This window comes from Enhydra lutris, unplaced genomic scaffold (assembly GCF_002288905.1).
Source record: "Enhydra lutris kenyoni isolate GAN:26980312 unplaced genomic scaffold, ASM228890v2 scaffoldscaffold10, whole genome shotgun sequence".
Taxonomy (NCBI): Eukaryota; Metazoa; Chordata; class Mammalia; order Carnivora; family Mustelidae; genus Enhydra; species Enhydra lutris.
Genome location: NW_019154094.1, coordinates 36,125,142 through 36,141,406, shown reverse-complemented (window position 1 = coordinate 36,141,406; position 16,265 = coordinate 36,125,142). Strand labels below are relative to the sequence as shown.

Here is a 16,265-nt window from a genome sequence, read left to right as displayed (position 1 = left end):
TTCACCTGTCCCAGGTTGTTGTGACAAAGGATCTCCCAGCCCTGGTAATTGCTCTTGCTGTGAGATGTGATCCGGGACAGGCATGAGTTGTGAGGCCCATGGAGGCTCTGGCTGGGATCCCACTTTCAATCTCAGAAACAGGACTATTTCTCAGAAAGTTGCTCTCGTTCATGCTCCTTATCTGAGCTCTTGAAACCTTCCACATAGAGAAGCACCCACAAAGGATTCTGATCACGGTGGTTCTTGTTTTATAGGAATCAGTAGTCCTGCAGCCCATATTGGCAGCCACAAATCCCAGAGCAAGACCACAGGAAGCGCAGAATCTTTCTCTCCAACATCACCATGGTGGCCATACCTGGGTCTTCCAGAGCTTGCCCATTCATGGGCCACCTGCCCGTGTGTGTCATCCTTCATGGCAATAAACAGGTGGAGCATAAGCAGTGCAGTGATGATGGCAAAGACAAAGTAGATGATGCCAAACGTGAAGGGCAAGTTCACTTCATAGTTGGCAGGCCCATTAATGATGGTGAGGAAAAGCTGAAAGGAGCAGCGTTGGAATTGTCCCAGCTTGGCTGGGTCCTGTGTCTGGAAAAGGACATAAATGCTGAGGCAAATCCCAGAATAACAAGGCCACCAGCTGGCAGAAAGGCTTAAGGTCTCCAAATATCATCTTTAAGGAGTGCCTGGCTGGTTCAGTTTGTAAAACATGCAACTCTTGATCTCTGAGTTATGAGTCCAAGCCCCATCTTGGGTGTAGAGATTACTTTAAGAGATAAGAGAAAAGAAAAAGCAAAATAAAACCAAAAATCATCTTTCTGGATCATGATGGTGAACGGACAGAGCGTCTGGAATTCTCCAGCAAAGCAAGTAACACTGCACCAGCCTAGCACCAGGGCAACAGACATGGGCACCATCTCTCCCTTCATGTTAGACAGCCCCATCCTCATTTTCACCAGCACCATGCAGGCATAGGTGATGATAATGACGTGGAACAGCCCCCAGAGGACTGTCCCAAATAGCAAGAGACACCAACACTGAAGATGCCCAGGATCTCTAGCAGCAGGATGACCACAGTTCCAAGGACAGTCACCAAATCCCTCACCAGAGAGATTTTATCCTGGCAAGTCACATAGGCCTCCTGGGTGATTTCTGTTGGAAATTGGTGTTACCTCAGGAACCTGTGCCATTACCAATATGGAACTTGAGGGGGCGGTAGACATAGCAGATCATACAAAGTGGGTACAAGGCACTCGGAACATAGAGGTGCCACTGCCCATATTTCTTCCACTTGAAGCTCACTAGCTGTTTCACTGGGGTCTCTTCCGGGATCTGGTGAGCCTCCTGCTTCTGGGGGAGACAGGAGCTCTCTCCCCAGGAGTCGACCTCTGTGAGGTCACAGAGAGTGGAGGTCAGTGGCCCATAATTCCACCAGATGTGCTTTGTTTTCTGCATCAGGTGCCAGAACCTTGCAGTGTTGCCCTCTACTCCAGCCTGCTTGCAGGGGGTGAGACCCTGGTGATTGGGCATGCATGCGGTCCAGGACTGCGGGTGGTCGCTGCACCATCGGAGCACAGCAGCAGGGTGTACATCTGGCAGGCAAAGGTTTGGTCGGGGTGAGGATGAGGATGAGCAAGATGGTGTTTTCCAGGGAGTCCTGGGCCCACATGCTGGCTCTGTGTTCCATGAGCAGCCTCACAATCTCCTTGCTGCCCACACGGGCCGCCGAGGACAAAGGGTGCTCCCCAAAGTAGATAAGCTTGCAGGGGCTGTGGTGGAAAGCAGTGTCTGTAGCTCTTGCAGAGACGCTGCCCTGTGGGCAACCAGGGCTCATGCCGAGGGCACATTCTGGTTCACGATGGCTGTGTGCCCAGCAGTCCGACCTACAGACGCCTTACCCATGGTGGGCTCCTTGACCAGCTCCCGGGCAGCCTCGGTCAGCACTGTGGCTGCCCTGAGACTGTCCCAGAGGACTGCTGTGTGCAGTGCCATCTCCCCCAGGGCTCCTCCTGTATCAAGTTGCAGGTTCATTCCAGTAGAAGTTTCTTCAGGAAGCACAGGTCATTTTCCTTGGCTGCCTGAAGCAGTGGAGACTCTTGAATCCTCTTCCGTGGCAGCCTATGAGCCTTGCCCAGACGCTGATCCCAGTCCCGCTCTCCGACCAGCCGGGAGACCAGGAGTTTCTGGAGTCGGATCCATCCAAGGCAGAGGAGCCCCCATGTCTTTGCCTTTCAGGCACGGATAAGTGATGGAAATGTGGTGAAAGTTGCCTGTCCAGGACTTAGCAGGAGCTGAGGAGGAGGCAGGGTCTGTTTGGGGTCGGGACTGAGAGTGAGTGTATCTTCCACATGACTTGTGTATGCAGGTTGCAGTTTGCAGCTGTGGTGTGTGTGTGTATGTGTGTGCGCGCACACACGTGTGTGACCATACACTTACTTTGCGGCAAGACATAGTTTATAGACACCATTGGAATTGTGCATGCTTTCTCTTTCTCCCCTCCCTGCCCCCTCTCTTTACATTCTTTTTCTTATCACTTAGAAACTTGGCCATAAAGATGTTTACAAACTGGAAAATACAGAGAGCTACCTTTGAATGTCAACTCCCTTGGCTTTAAATATATCCGCATGTGGATAATTCTGAAATGTACACCTCCAGACAGACCCATCCCAGAACCTCTCTGTATTTATCTGTCAACTTGATACCACACTCAAGCCTCAAAGAGACATTTCAAAATGAATTCGACTGAAAAGAAATTCTCATTTCCTTGACCCTTCTGCCTCCCAAACTTGTTCTTTGCCTGCTTCCCTATTTCTATAAATAGCACCATCACCCACACAGTTATTCAGGCCCAAACCCTAGGCGTTGGCCCTTTCGTGATCCCTTTCTCACAGGCATGCATGCACACACACACACACACACACGCACACACACACACATGCACGCACGCACGCACGCACGCCACATCACTCTGTCAGCAAATCTTGGTGAAAGACATCTCAAGTCCATTTACTTCTCTCCATCTCCACAGCACCTCCCTCATCCAAGCTGTCACCCTCTTTTGCCTGGGTGGTTGCAATGGCTTTTAACTGGTCTCTGTGCTTTGACCTTTGTCCTTTTCTAAAATCAGATTAGAACAAGTCACTCCATTTGTTATTTATTTATTTAAAGGAAATTCCTAGAATTTCTTTTCTTTTTTAAGATTTTATTGATTTATTTGTCAGACAGAGAGAGAAAGCACAAGCAAGGGGGAGCGGCAGGCAGAAGGAGAAGAAGGCTCCCTGTTGAGGAAGGAGCTTGGATGTGGGACTCAATCCTAGGACCCTGGAATTATGACCTGAGCCTACCCAGTGTCCCAAGTCACTCCCTTCAGAATGAAACTCAAACTCCTGGAATTCTTGTAGGCCTACAAGACCTTATAAGGTGTGGTCCCTGCTTGCCTGTCTGATTTCACCTTCTAGAACTCTCCTCTGTGGTCACCGATCTGTTGTTCCTCATGGGGCTCCTCAAGTACCCCCAGCCCATTCCTACTTCATGGCCTTTGCGTGATCTCTGGTCTTGACTCAGGGTTTATCAGCACAGAGAGGCCTTCCCTGATGACTTTATCTAAAGTGGCCTTCTCCTTCCAGTCCCTAAGCCATCACACTATTTCTATCCTTCAGAACATGTACCCCAATTGTAAAATACACGGATGCTGTTTCCTTACTTGTTTCCTAGTTTGGTGTTGGTCTCCCACACTACACCATAAGCTCTTCTTCACCACTGGAATTTGAACTCAAATCAAACCAACTCCTAAAAAAAAAAAAAAAAAAAAAAAAAAAAAAAAAACCAACTCCGAAGTTCCAGTTCCAAAAGAGAAGAAAAAATGCATCCATAAGAACTCAAATATATGAAAGCAAGTTTTCCATTGAAGTTGCCCTCTTGTCTTCCTATCTTCAAAACCCCTTTGGCATTCTTGCTCTGAATTTCCTACAGAACAAAGCTATTCGAACACTTGACCGTGACATGGTTTGAAATGAGCTGTGATACAGAAATGGAAAAGAGCACATTTGGGGCGCCTGGGTGGCTCAGTCGGTTCGGCCACTGCCTTCGGCTCGGGTCATGATCCCAGGGTCCTGGAATTGAGCCCCGCATCGGGCTCCCTGCTCGGTGGGTAGCCTGCTTCTCCCTCTGCCTGCTCTCTGCCCGCTTGTGCTCTCTGTCTCTCTCTCTCTCTCTGACAAATAAATAAATAAATAAAATCTTTTTATTAAATTAAAAAAAAAAGAAAAGAGCACATTTTATAACAGCATTGATAAAATCCAATTTCTTCAAATTAAAAGCATATGTGAAAATATCTCTCACTTTCCATGAACATAGCCCCATCACACACACATATCCCTTCCACGGATATATTTTAAGTCTGGAGGGAGGTTCACTAAATTGTTAGTAGCGTTTGCTGCAAGGAGATGAGAACTTTCAAAACCCGCCATTAGTCCTAATAGTTACCTCTGGGAAGTGGGATTTCCAAGGGCAGGAAGAGGAAGGAGCAGGGCTAATATTCAACTGGAATGCACCAAAGTGGGCTTACCCACTGGTCACAGCCAGTGTTCACTCTTACTGGACTGTGCTCATGCCATACCATCTTTAGAATATTTTCACTGACACCCAGAGGAGGTTTCACTTTGTTATATTACACACTTCTATATCATTTAAAATTCAGTACAATACAGAAGCATTGATTCAATTCTCTTACCCCAAGCTTACATCACATATTTGACAAAATCTGTTTCAACCCCCTACTGAGCATCCGCTGTATACCACGTACCAAGTGCTGTGGAAGTTCAGAGATGGATGAAACACAATTCCTGCCCCCAAACCTCACAGTCTGCGCCCAAGAATATCACCAGTCAGCTTGATCACTGACCTTGGTCTCAACAATTTGTTCTGAAAACTGTTGGCTCTTTTCAAAAAACAAAATCTTTTCAACAAGCAAAACCATAGAAAATTCTCTCAGAGGGGCGGGACAAATAAAATCATGCCTGCCTCTGAAAATTGTTCCAAGAGAATACCGAAAGCCTTTGGAGAAAAAATAGCCAATAAAATAAGTCTTTGGTCGCCAAAAAAGCTTGGATGAGACTCTCATTTATCTGGTATATAAATTCTGGCAGGAAAAAAAAAAGTCATTCTCATTTCCTTAAAACTGGAGTTTTTAGTTCTATCACAACCTCTTTTACTTAAAACATTTTTGTTGGCTTTACATTGTCTTTACTATACTGAACTGAATTTCATAGAGAGTACAATACCTACAAAACATTTCTAAACATCAGTACATGGCTCTAAATGTCATGTGAGGAAGAAACAAAAGATAGGATTTACAGTACAATATGCATTTCAATATGAAAGTGCTCAGATGATTCAAGAATACAGGAGAAGTCAGGTGTTTGCCCCTACTTTTAATGAATACATCAAAATTTGGTAAGAGTGAGACTAATGCACAACAGAAAGTTGTTGACCATTTTGCTTTGTATGTGCTATTTCCAAATAAGGGCTAAAGAAGCATACATAAAATTTCCGCACATGATTCAGCCATAAGTAAAGCCTGATGCGATTGTGTGGCACTAATGATTCAGATCCCAAGCATGGTACTGCCATTAATGACATCATTTTCCAAAATGGCGGACAACTCTTAGTAAAATCGTAGAGGCTTGCGTTCATTTATGCAGTAGTATTCTGGGAAGCTTGGTGGCTATTAAAACGATACCAGTACTTATGTTTATATGGGAGAAAAAGGGTGAGGATCTATGGTAAGGTAATGAAAAAAAGTTCTCACCTGTTGTAAATGTATGGTGGGATATTTCTTTCTTTCTTTCTTTCTTTTAAGAGTTTATTATTCATTTGAGAGAGAGAGAGAGAGCGCACACGTGGGGTGGAGGGGCACAGGGAGAGGGAGAAGCAAACTCCCCACTGAGCGGGAAGCCCGACCCAGGGCTCAGGGCTCATCTCAATCCCAGGACCCTGGGCTCATGACCTGAGTCAAAGACCAATGCTTAACAGACTGAGTTCCCCAGGTGTACCTCAGTGCGACATTTCAGATCCTCAGGGGACACAGGACAACTCTTGCCTAACAGGCCTGCCTCGAAGTGGCGCCCCAAACCAGTAGGACATGAGACCTTCCCCATCTCCACCTCCATACCCCTGCAATACCTACAAAAACCAAAAGTGCCCTCACAAGGAAACATTCCCCGAGGATGGTACTATCCCCTTTGAGGAGCACTTCCTTAAATTTGCAGCTCTTAGGAGAACTTCAGGTCTCTCAGACATTTTGGGGGGTGGTCACTGCAATGCCCATCTGTATTCTACCACCCAACTGGGAATCCAAGGGGTAGCAACAGAAGAAATGGCATTAGCTTCAGAAAAGAACAATCCTGCCCTTTTGAGGCTTAACCTCAGGCAGTTGGTGAAACTCCAGCTCCAAAGAGCACACAGTACTGGGGAAACACATAGTGACAGCAGGAAACTGGGCCAACACATGACACGGACAGAGAGGCCCTATGAGACACAATAGGGCATGCGAGAACAGGAAGGTGAGCTGTAGCCACAGGAAAACATGGGGGTGCATGACAGGATTCTACCCACAAGACAAGGCCCCAGCTATTGAAGAATAACAGCATGAGGACACTTCTAGAAATTCAGAGAGAGGGAGAGAGATGAGTAGAGATGATAGAGGGTATTGGTTAAGAATCTGGGCCTTGGGTTTATGCACGTTCAAATCCCAGCCCCTCCACTGATAAGTGTGACTTTGGGCTATTTGTATTATTTCCCTTTGGATCAGTTTCCTCATCTATAAAATGGGCACTAGTGATAGTCTCTATCACACGGGTTGTTCTGGGCATGAGATGAGATCATAGGTAAGGTGCTTAGCATAGTGCCTAGTGGGGTCCGTGAGCTGCTCAAGAGTAGGACTCTCTAGGTTTTTCCCCTTTCTCCCCAGGAGTGCTTGATGTTAAGCAGGCACAGATCACCCGAGTTGTATGCACTGACAGGGAAGGTCTTGTAAGGATGATACAGAGGAAAGGAACCAGGTACTGGAGCTGGGGTAGGAAGTGGAGACTTGGTTTCTATATGGGACACAAGATCACAGGCAGCAATACTGTTCACAAGAGGAAACCAGATCAGCCTAGTAGCAAGGCTCCTTAAACCACCTTAAACCAATGCAAGGAAGGCATTGGTGTCAGTGCCTGGGGGCCGTTGAACAAATAGGAGAAAGCCACACCAGCCCACCATAGTGGGAAGGGAACCGAGGGGCTGGACAGCCACTGGGCACCATGATGCACGAGGAGGAGGCCTCAGCCTGACCCAGGAGAGGACTCTGCTGGCCTACAGACCTGTGGCCCCACAACAGGAAGGGCGGGCCTGCCTTCTCCCCTCTAGGAACTGGACATAGCAAAACGAAACAGGAGCCATACAAAGTAAGAGGAAAGTAGGCCAGCCCTGGCTCTTTTCCCTTACCAGCTCCATATCACGTCACTCTTCCCTTTGTGTTCTGGGCTCCAGCCGCACTGGCCATTTCCTTGTTTCTCGAAAATCTGAAGCTTCCCCACCCACATCCCCACCACCCACTCCTTGCCTGGCTAATTGCTGCTCACCCTTCAGGTCTCAGTTCAAGCATCACTTCCTCAGAAAGGCTGTCCCTGAACTCCCAGGCTAGGTGCGGGGCTCTCCCACTTCGTCTCACCCTTATCAGTTCTGGCCTTTTGCCTCTTTACAACTCATGCAATTACAGTTAACATTGGTGTAGGATTTGGCTCGGTGTCCATCTCTCCCACTAGACGGGACACTGCTAGGATAGATGCGACATGGATTCCATTACCCCGTATCCCCTGCTAGGTAGCCCGGTGCCTGCTACAGGGTTAGCCCTCAGTAGATGTCAGTTGAAAAGAAACTGGATGGAAAGATGGAAGGAACCCCAAAACTCAGAGTTGGGTTACTGGGATAGTCCTAAAAGATAATCAGATCCATAGACTAACTCCACTCTTAAGAAAAGCAGGCCACCAACATTCCTGACTGAATATTCATTTTGCAGCAACTTCTCACCCTATTTCAAGGCCTAGCTCACAGTGAAGATTTATGTCATCCTCTCTTCTCAGACGCAAATGACTGTGGTCGCAAATACTCAGATTTATTTCCCTCTCCTCCCTGCTGTCCAGCTAGAGGCCGTGAGTGATGTCAGGTGGGCCATCCCTTTGATCTTGTTGGTGAGGAAATATATTTGGTACGAAATTCCGGACAGAAATGAAAGCTAAAAAATAGATTTCTCTCCACTTCCTTACATCCTCCACTATCCTCCCCCCAACACCACACAAACCAGCCCTGCCAAGCTAACACCCACCAAACCAGACACCTGAGCACCAGTTTCTGGTTTGTGGGCAAGACATCAGTTTATTTCCAGAGATTTTTTTCAGTGTTTATTTTTCCTCCTGTATCATCAGTGTTGGGTCCTTGCAGGTGCTCATAGGGTACAGGCCGAGAACACTTGGCCCTGGAAGTCCAGCTCTCATGGAAGGCTTAGAAATGGCACTAATAGCTCATTATCACCTCTGGTCACTGAGACCCCATTTTGAACTAGCAACTAAACTATTGCACGCTTCCCCTACATGATCCTATCCAATCCTCCCAACAGCTCTATGGGAACAGTTACTTTTATTGCCTCCATTTCACAGATGAGGATAACTGAGGCAAGTCGAAGTAACTTCCCAGACTCACAGGACCAGGGAGAGGGGACAGTAGGTGTCAAACTCAGGTCTTTGTCCCTGCAGCCTGATCTCTTAAGTGACACACACACACACATTATTGCAAGAATAATCGCTGCTTATACTCATAAATGTTAGTTATTGAGTACTTCCACGGTTAAATTAGTTCCTTAATGGACAAGCAGTAGCAACAATACCAGTGAGGACAATGGTAGCTAAGCGCTCAATGTATGTTACCTGCTGTTGTTATTGTTGTCGTTATATTATTAGCCCGGATTTAAAAATATCATTCTAAAGGGAGGGAGAGGCCATCCCTCTGAAGAATCTTCTCTACTCTTTGGCCTCTGCCCAGAGCCTGGTCACTGAGGTAGGTGTGTGTGTGACCGGGCCATCTGTCAGTTGAGGTGGCCACGACCCAGTTGCTCAGTTCGTTCCCCCTGGGTCAAGGGTGTACCATCACATGGGCCCCAAAAGCACCCATGTGGGATCTGAGATGCACCCATGAAGGTGACAAACCCCAGCTTCTATTACCAGTTCCTAGAACTAGGCTGTTTTCCCACGTACAGTCCTGTTATGATTCATACAGAGTGAGAGCTGAATGACAAGTTCAGATCTTTCTTTTTTTAAATATGTTGACCTGAAGAGACCTGGGGAACGTGGATGGGGCATGTTTAATAGCAGAAGACTCCTTTAAAAACCTGGAGTGACTTCAAAGAGAGAAAAAATTTATACACACACACACACACACACACACACACACACGCACATATATATGACTCTCAAAACCAGCTTGTAAAGGCAAACAAAATCCTTTCTTTCATGATTTTTTTTAAACTATGGCAATTCTCAATTATAAAGAAGCTTGCTACCCAGGTGGTAGCCCACTCAGGAAGTGGGGATGCTAGGATCAGCAGCTCATGTACAGGAGGAAGCAATTCATGCATGGGGGACTGTAGGTGGGGACAATTCAGACCTGGGTTCAAATCCTGCCTCCCCTCCTTATTAGCTGGAAACTTAAGGCAAGCTTTTTTAATTTCTCTGAGCTGATATAAGATAGTCGTGTCCATATCCACCTGGTAGACTTCTCATGGGGGTTTAAAAAATACTCAAGTATTTCAAGTGAACAGAGAAAGTAGGGTAGACCAGTGAAGGCCATTAAGTCTGCAATCAGACCTGAGATAAAATCCCAGTCAACCACCTCCTTATGACTTTGGGTTGGTGGCTTAGCTTCCTTGAGCTTCACTCATGGGAAAGCCATCTACTTCCAAAGGTTGGAGTAAGAATTATGTGTGAAGGTATCAGCAATGTCTTTAACTCAGTGCTTGACACTTTAAGAAGGTCTCCAAAAAAGGTAGTACCACTTATTATATATAGGCAGGACCAGACCCTAGGCCGTCTTTATGATCTGCCCAGGTTTGAAGTGAATGGCCCAGGCAGGAGCTGGGCAGCCAGCGACTGGAGCAGGCTATGAGGTCCAACATGGCAGAAAGTACTGCATGTCAGTGGACACTTCTCTGCTCTACCCTGAAAGCCCTCCTAAGACCTGCTGCCCCGTATTTCCACCCCACCAACTGGATTCTTAAGTTTGGGCTCTTAGGACATTTATCAGTGTGGCTATCAGCAAAGGCTGAGGGAAGGGCTGAATTTTAAATTGATGCCACTATTTTTTAGGGAGATGAGGCTAAAAAAATTTTTGGTAGTGTAAGAGTCATAAGACATTTTGCCTCGACCCTACAGTAATGGAGAGTTGCTTCAAAGACAGCTTGGCCACACTCCTTTTCTAGGTAAATTTAGTCCTGGATATAGTTGCAGATTAGCACACCTGCTCTTTTCTCCTTGCCACAAAGTGGGCACTCTTCCTAGTTAAAAAGGGATCTTTAGTTGACGTCAGTGAGGAATTCAGTGAGTAGCCAGTTGGATCATGGAAATCCTATTTGTACCAGGGCTGATGGTTGATGAACTTCTTCTGCTTTCCCCAAAGGACTTTTTAAAAAACTTACTCTGACATTCCCCTCTGTAAGTGAACTTGATGGATAAACAGGCAGGCCCAGTTTAGACTTTGGAGTCTGATGTATACCTAATGCCACATTTCTTATCTCTGAAACAGGACAAGAAAACCTGTCTCGTAAGTTTTTTTTTTTTAAGATTATTTATTTATTTGACAGGCAGAGATCACAAGTAGGCAGAGAGGCAGGCAGAGAGAGAGAGGAGGAAGCAGACTCCCCACTGAGCAGAGAGCCCAATGCGGGACTCGATTCCATGGCCCTGAGATCATGACCTGAGCTGAAGGCAGAGGCCCAACCCACTGAGCCACCCAGGCGCCCCCTGTCTTGTAAGTTTAATGTGAAGATTTGGAACAGTTTTCTTTCAACTCCTCACACCCAGGTCTCCTTTCCTGGAGCCTGGGGCAGCAGTCACTGTTAGTTTTCTACTCAGCTGTGATTCTGTACTCCTTTAATCTCAGAAACAAGATCCTAGTTTGGTTCGCTCTAAGTGGCCAATGTTCTTTGTTTGGGGAGACAGGAGGACTGGCCCTCCAGGTAGTGTTAGGGAATGAATCTTGTTTCATTTAAGCCGGTCCTGACAGTCCTGATCCTTCTGGCAGGCAGGTAGTTTATACAAGAGTGCATGATATAGTTCTGGCCAAGGAAATGGGGAATAGATATTGCTCAGGAGCCTCTGGGAAGGTTTTCGTTGTTTTTTAAAAAGGGATATAAGACAGGTATGCGTCCCTTTCTACCTCTGAGCATTGTCATCTGTATGCAGTAACTGAAAGAAGGTAGCCATCTTTATTTTTTTAAAGATTTTTTTCATCTATCGGTCAGAGAAAGTGCAAGCACAAGCAAGGGGAGCAGCAACAGGCAGGTGGAGAAGCAGGCTCCCCACCAAGCAAGGACCCCAATGCAGGACTCGATCGCAGAACCCTGGGATCATGACCTGAGTGGAGGGCAGATGCTTAATCGACTGAGCCATCCAGGCGTCCAAAGACAGTCATCTTTAGACCATGAGGAGAGTCATCTTACAAGGTTAAGTCAACAAACTGAGAACAGCAGAGCAGAAAACAAAAGGAACATGAGTGTTGGATGATGATGGCTGCCCAGTGAGTTGCCCAGGGAGTTGCCAGCAACTCCCTGACATTTGGGTTCCTTGTTACATAAAGTAACAAATCTCCTCATTGTTTTAGCCACCTGTGGACAGTTATTGGCGGTCAAATGTATCCTCCATCGTGGTTATCACGGCTGTTTGCAATTATTTGCATTTTCGCTTTCTAGGCACATGACAGGCTTGCATTTCCCTACCTATCCCCTTTGACATAAGGGATACATATTTGGTATGCTTTGGTCAATGCAAAGTTAGAGGAAGTGTTATGTCTCATTTCCAGACAAAGACTTGTATGTGCCAGTATGATTTTCCACACTCTTGCCCTGCCTGGGCCATCGGTGAAATATAGATGGAGCCTCCATCAATTTGGGTTCCCCAGTGACTATGAGGAACAGAGGCTCCTGCAGCAAACATTACACACATAACATGAGCAAGAAATAGACTTGATTGTGTTAAACAATGAGATTTGGGGGTTATTTGTTGCTGCCACCCAATCTAGGCTTTCCTAATAGATACAAACTGATACATTCAAACAAAAGAGTAGAGATTCTGACAGAGAAGGTGATAGGAGGTATACAGATTTACCAACGAAAGGTTAACCTTTGTGCTGTGAAAAGTCTGATTCGTTTCTAAATAATTCAGTCTAAGACCAGACTATTGTACAGAATTCTTATCCCCTGCTCACACTGCCTTCAAGAATCATGCCTCGTCCCTCAGTGGAACTAGATAGAGAAGCCACACTAGAGATTAAATGAAACAAAGGGCTAGACCCTGTAGGGAGAAGCATGGGAGCCATGACCTGAATGGAAGTAGGGAGCCTGGAAGATGGAGATAAGAAAAGGAAAGTTTCAGAGAGGTCCCTTTGGGCTTCTGGAGAGTTGAGTCCCAAGACCTACTTAAGTGGCTGGACATGGATTGACTAGAGTAGACAGCTTGCCCCTAAATTCCTCTGTCCTCACTTAGAACTATCCATCCGAGGGCGCCTGGGTGGCTCAATTGGTTAAGTGTCTGCCTTCGGCTCAGGTCACGATCCCAGGGTCCTGGGACTGAGTCCCACATCAGGCTCCCTGTTCAGCAGGGAACCTGCTTCGATCCCTGCCCCTCCCCTCTGCTTGTGCTCTCTCTCACTAGCTGTATTTCACACAAAAATAAATAAATAAGTAAATCTAAAAAAAAAAAAAAAAAAAAAAAAAAAGAATTAGCCCCTTAAACACAAAGTGGACAAATCTTCTCAGTCACAATGTATAAAGTTTGGCTAAGAGTAAGTCCCTTCATTTACAAACAATGTATCAGTTTGCTAGGGCTGCCATAACAAAATGTTACCGTCTGGGTGGCTTAAACAATGGATCTTTATTTTCTCAGAGTCCTGAAGGCTGAAAGTTCAAGATCAATGTGCTAGCAGGGTTGGCTTATTGGGAGACCTCTTATTTAGGCTTGTAGTTGGTCACTTTCTTTCTGTGGGTGACATGGTCTCCCCTCTGAGTTTGTCTGTACTGTAACCCCCTCTCCTTATAAGACCATCAGTCATTTTGGGTGACAGCCCACCCATACAATCTCATTTTACCTTAATCGCCTCTTTAAAGGCTCTGTCTCCGTATACAGTAATATTCTGAGTTACTAGGGGTTGGGACTTCACCCTACGAATTCAGGGGCTGGGGGTGGGCGGACACAAGTCAGCCCAGAAGAGATGGTAAACGTCTTTCCTTTCCACAATAACGGTAATAATTCAAAGATTATATATGTCAGGTGCCTGGTGCTCAGTCATTCCAGTAAAAGGTAATTATTAGTACTGCTGGATTGTGTGAGCCTCTATAGGTTCATAAATTCCCCGAGGCCAGGCACTATGTTCTTGTGCTTCTTTGTGACCTCTGCAGTCCAACATTGTATCATATACGTGGCACTCAAAAAATACAGTGCAGTGGGTAAGAGCATGGGCTTTTTAAAAATTAAATTAAATTTATTTATTAGAGAGAGAGATAGAGAGCATGAGTGTGGGGAGGGGCAGAAGGAGAAGACTCTCTGAGCAGGGAACCCAACACAGGACTCGACCCCAGCATTCCAGATTCATGACCTGAGCCAAAGGGAGATGCTTGACTGAGACACCCAAGCGCCCCTAGAGCACCAGCTTTTTTTTTTTTTTTTTAAGATTTTATTTATTTATTTGACAGACAGAGATCACAAGTAGACAGAGAGGCAGGCAGAGAGAGAGGGGGGGAAGCAGGCTCTCCACTGAGCAGAGAGCCCGATGTGGGGCTCGATCCCAAGACCCTGAGATCATGACCTGAGCCTAAGGCAGAGGCTTTAACCCACTGAGCCACCCAGGCGCCCCTAGAGCACCAGCTTTAAAGCCAAGTACCCTCAAGCTCAAATTGTGACTTTGTCATGTAGTGGCTGGGTAACTTCAGGCAAGGCACTGAAATTGTCTATGACTGTGTCCTCCTCGGTATAGTAGGTTCATGGTGTCTATCTGCATTAGTTTTCTCTGGCTGCTGCAACCAGTTACTCCACGTTTAGTGGCTTAAACAACACAAATGCATTACCTTCCAGTTGTGGAGGTTGGAAGTCCAAAATTAGTCTCCCAAATCAAGGTGTCTGCAGGGCTCTGTTCCTTCTGGGGGCTCTAAGGGAGAATCTGTTTTCTCACCTCGAGAGGACACCTGCGTGCCTTGATGCATGACACCTTTTCATCTTTAAACCCAGTACCTTCATCATCCCGGGCCTCTGCTCTTGTCATTACCTCTCCTTCTCTGACTCTCCCATCTCACTCTGTCACATATAAGGACACTTGCAATTATAGTGGGATTACCCAGGATAAACTCCCATTTCAATGCCAGATGATTAGCAACCTTAATTCCATCTGCAACCTTACCAACTCTTTGCCATATAACTTAACATATTCAGAGGTTCTAAGGAGTAGGATGTGGAAAAAGTTGGGGGGATCATTGTTTTGCCTACTGTATTACCCCTCAGAATTGTGAAGGCCAAATGAAATAATATATAAAGTGATTAGGACTGTGTTTGGCACTGTGAGTAATCAATAAATGATGTTCTTTGCTTTTGAAGACCTCATTGAAGGTCGTTACCATTTGGGAAAACATGGCATGGTGCAAATGAGTTACTTTGAAATTTAGGCAGAATTTGTTTTGATGTAGTGGTGTCTGGGATCATAGTACCCTCAAAAAAAAAAAAAAGCTATAAATCATCAAAGCCAACTATCTAATTTTACCAAAGAACTCTCTGAGGCCTGAAGATGTCTCTGCCCCTCCTCTCACTGGTGCTCTCTCTCTCTCTCTCTCTCTCTCTCTCTCTCAAATTAAAAAAAAAAAATTCTTAAAAAAAAAGAAAGAGAGAGAGAGAGAAGCATAATGAGATCATCTGGACCCCCTCAAAAAGCCAAACACCTAGAGACACTTATTCATAAGAGCCAAAATAAATCTTTTTCTATTTTGCTTAAACCAGTTTCATCTGAATATCTACAACTTGTATCTAAAGAGTCTTTTTTTCTTAATTTTTTTTTTTTTTTTTTTTTTTTAAGAAAGATAGAGAGTGAGGTGCAGAGGGGCAGAGGGAGAGGAAGAGAAAATCTTAAACAGGCTCCATGCTAGCACAGAGCTTGCTGGGGCAGGTGGGGCCAGGAAGGTGTTGGGAGTGGGGGAGGGGGGGCGGTGGGGCTTCATCTCACAACCCTGAGATCATGACCTGAGCTAAAATCAAGACTTGGACACTTAACTAATTGAACCACCCAGGTGTCCTTTTAAATTTTTAATAGAGTATAGGTGATATGTAATATTATATTAGTTTCAGGTATACAACATAGTGATTTGACAATTACATATATTACAAAATGCTCACTATAAGAAGTGTATTTACCACCTGTCACCATACAATTATTACTTTATTATTGACAATATTACCTAAACTGTACTTATTTATCTTATAACTTTAAGTTTGTATTTCTTAACCCCCTTCACCTATTTTGCCTATCCCTCACCCCCTCCCTAATATGGCCGTTATCAGTGTAAAGCCTTATTTTTTTAAAATATTTTATTTATTTATTTGACAGACAGAGATAAAATATTTTATTTATTTATTTGACAGACAGAGATCACAAGTAGGCAGAGAGGCAGGCAGAGAGAAAGGGCAGAGAGCCCAATCTGGGCCTCGATCCCAGAACCCTGGGATCATGACCCAGGCTGAAGGCAGAGGCTTTGACCCACTAAGCCACCCAGGTGCCCCATAAAGCCTTATTTTTTAATTTAATCTTTAATGGAAAAAGACTTAAAAATTGGAAAGTTTCAGTTCTTTGTAAGTGATTTATGAAACAATACTGAAAGAATTTAGGGAACCATTTATTTTTAAAACTTTAAGTGAGGTAATCCTTGGCAAATTAAAGAACTATGCTTTGATGTGACTAAAGTCTCCTAAACTATGTAACCT

General features: G+C 45.3%; 1 pseudogene; it reads right to left on the bottom strand.

The window, feature by feature from the left end:
* Positions 1 to 257: 257 nt before the first annotated feature.
* Positions 258 to 14,562, bottom strand: LOC111144304 (annotated as a pseudogene).
* Positions 14,563 to 16,265: the final 1,703 nt, after the last annotated feature.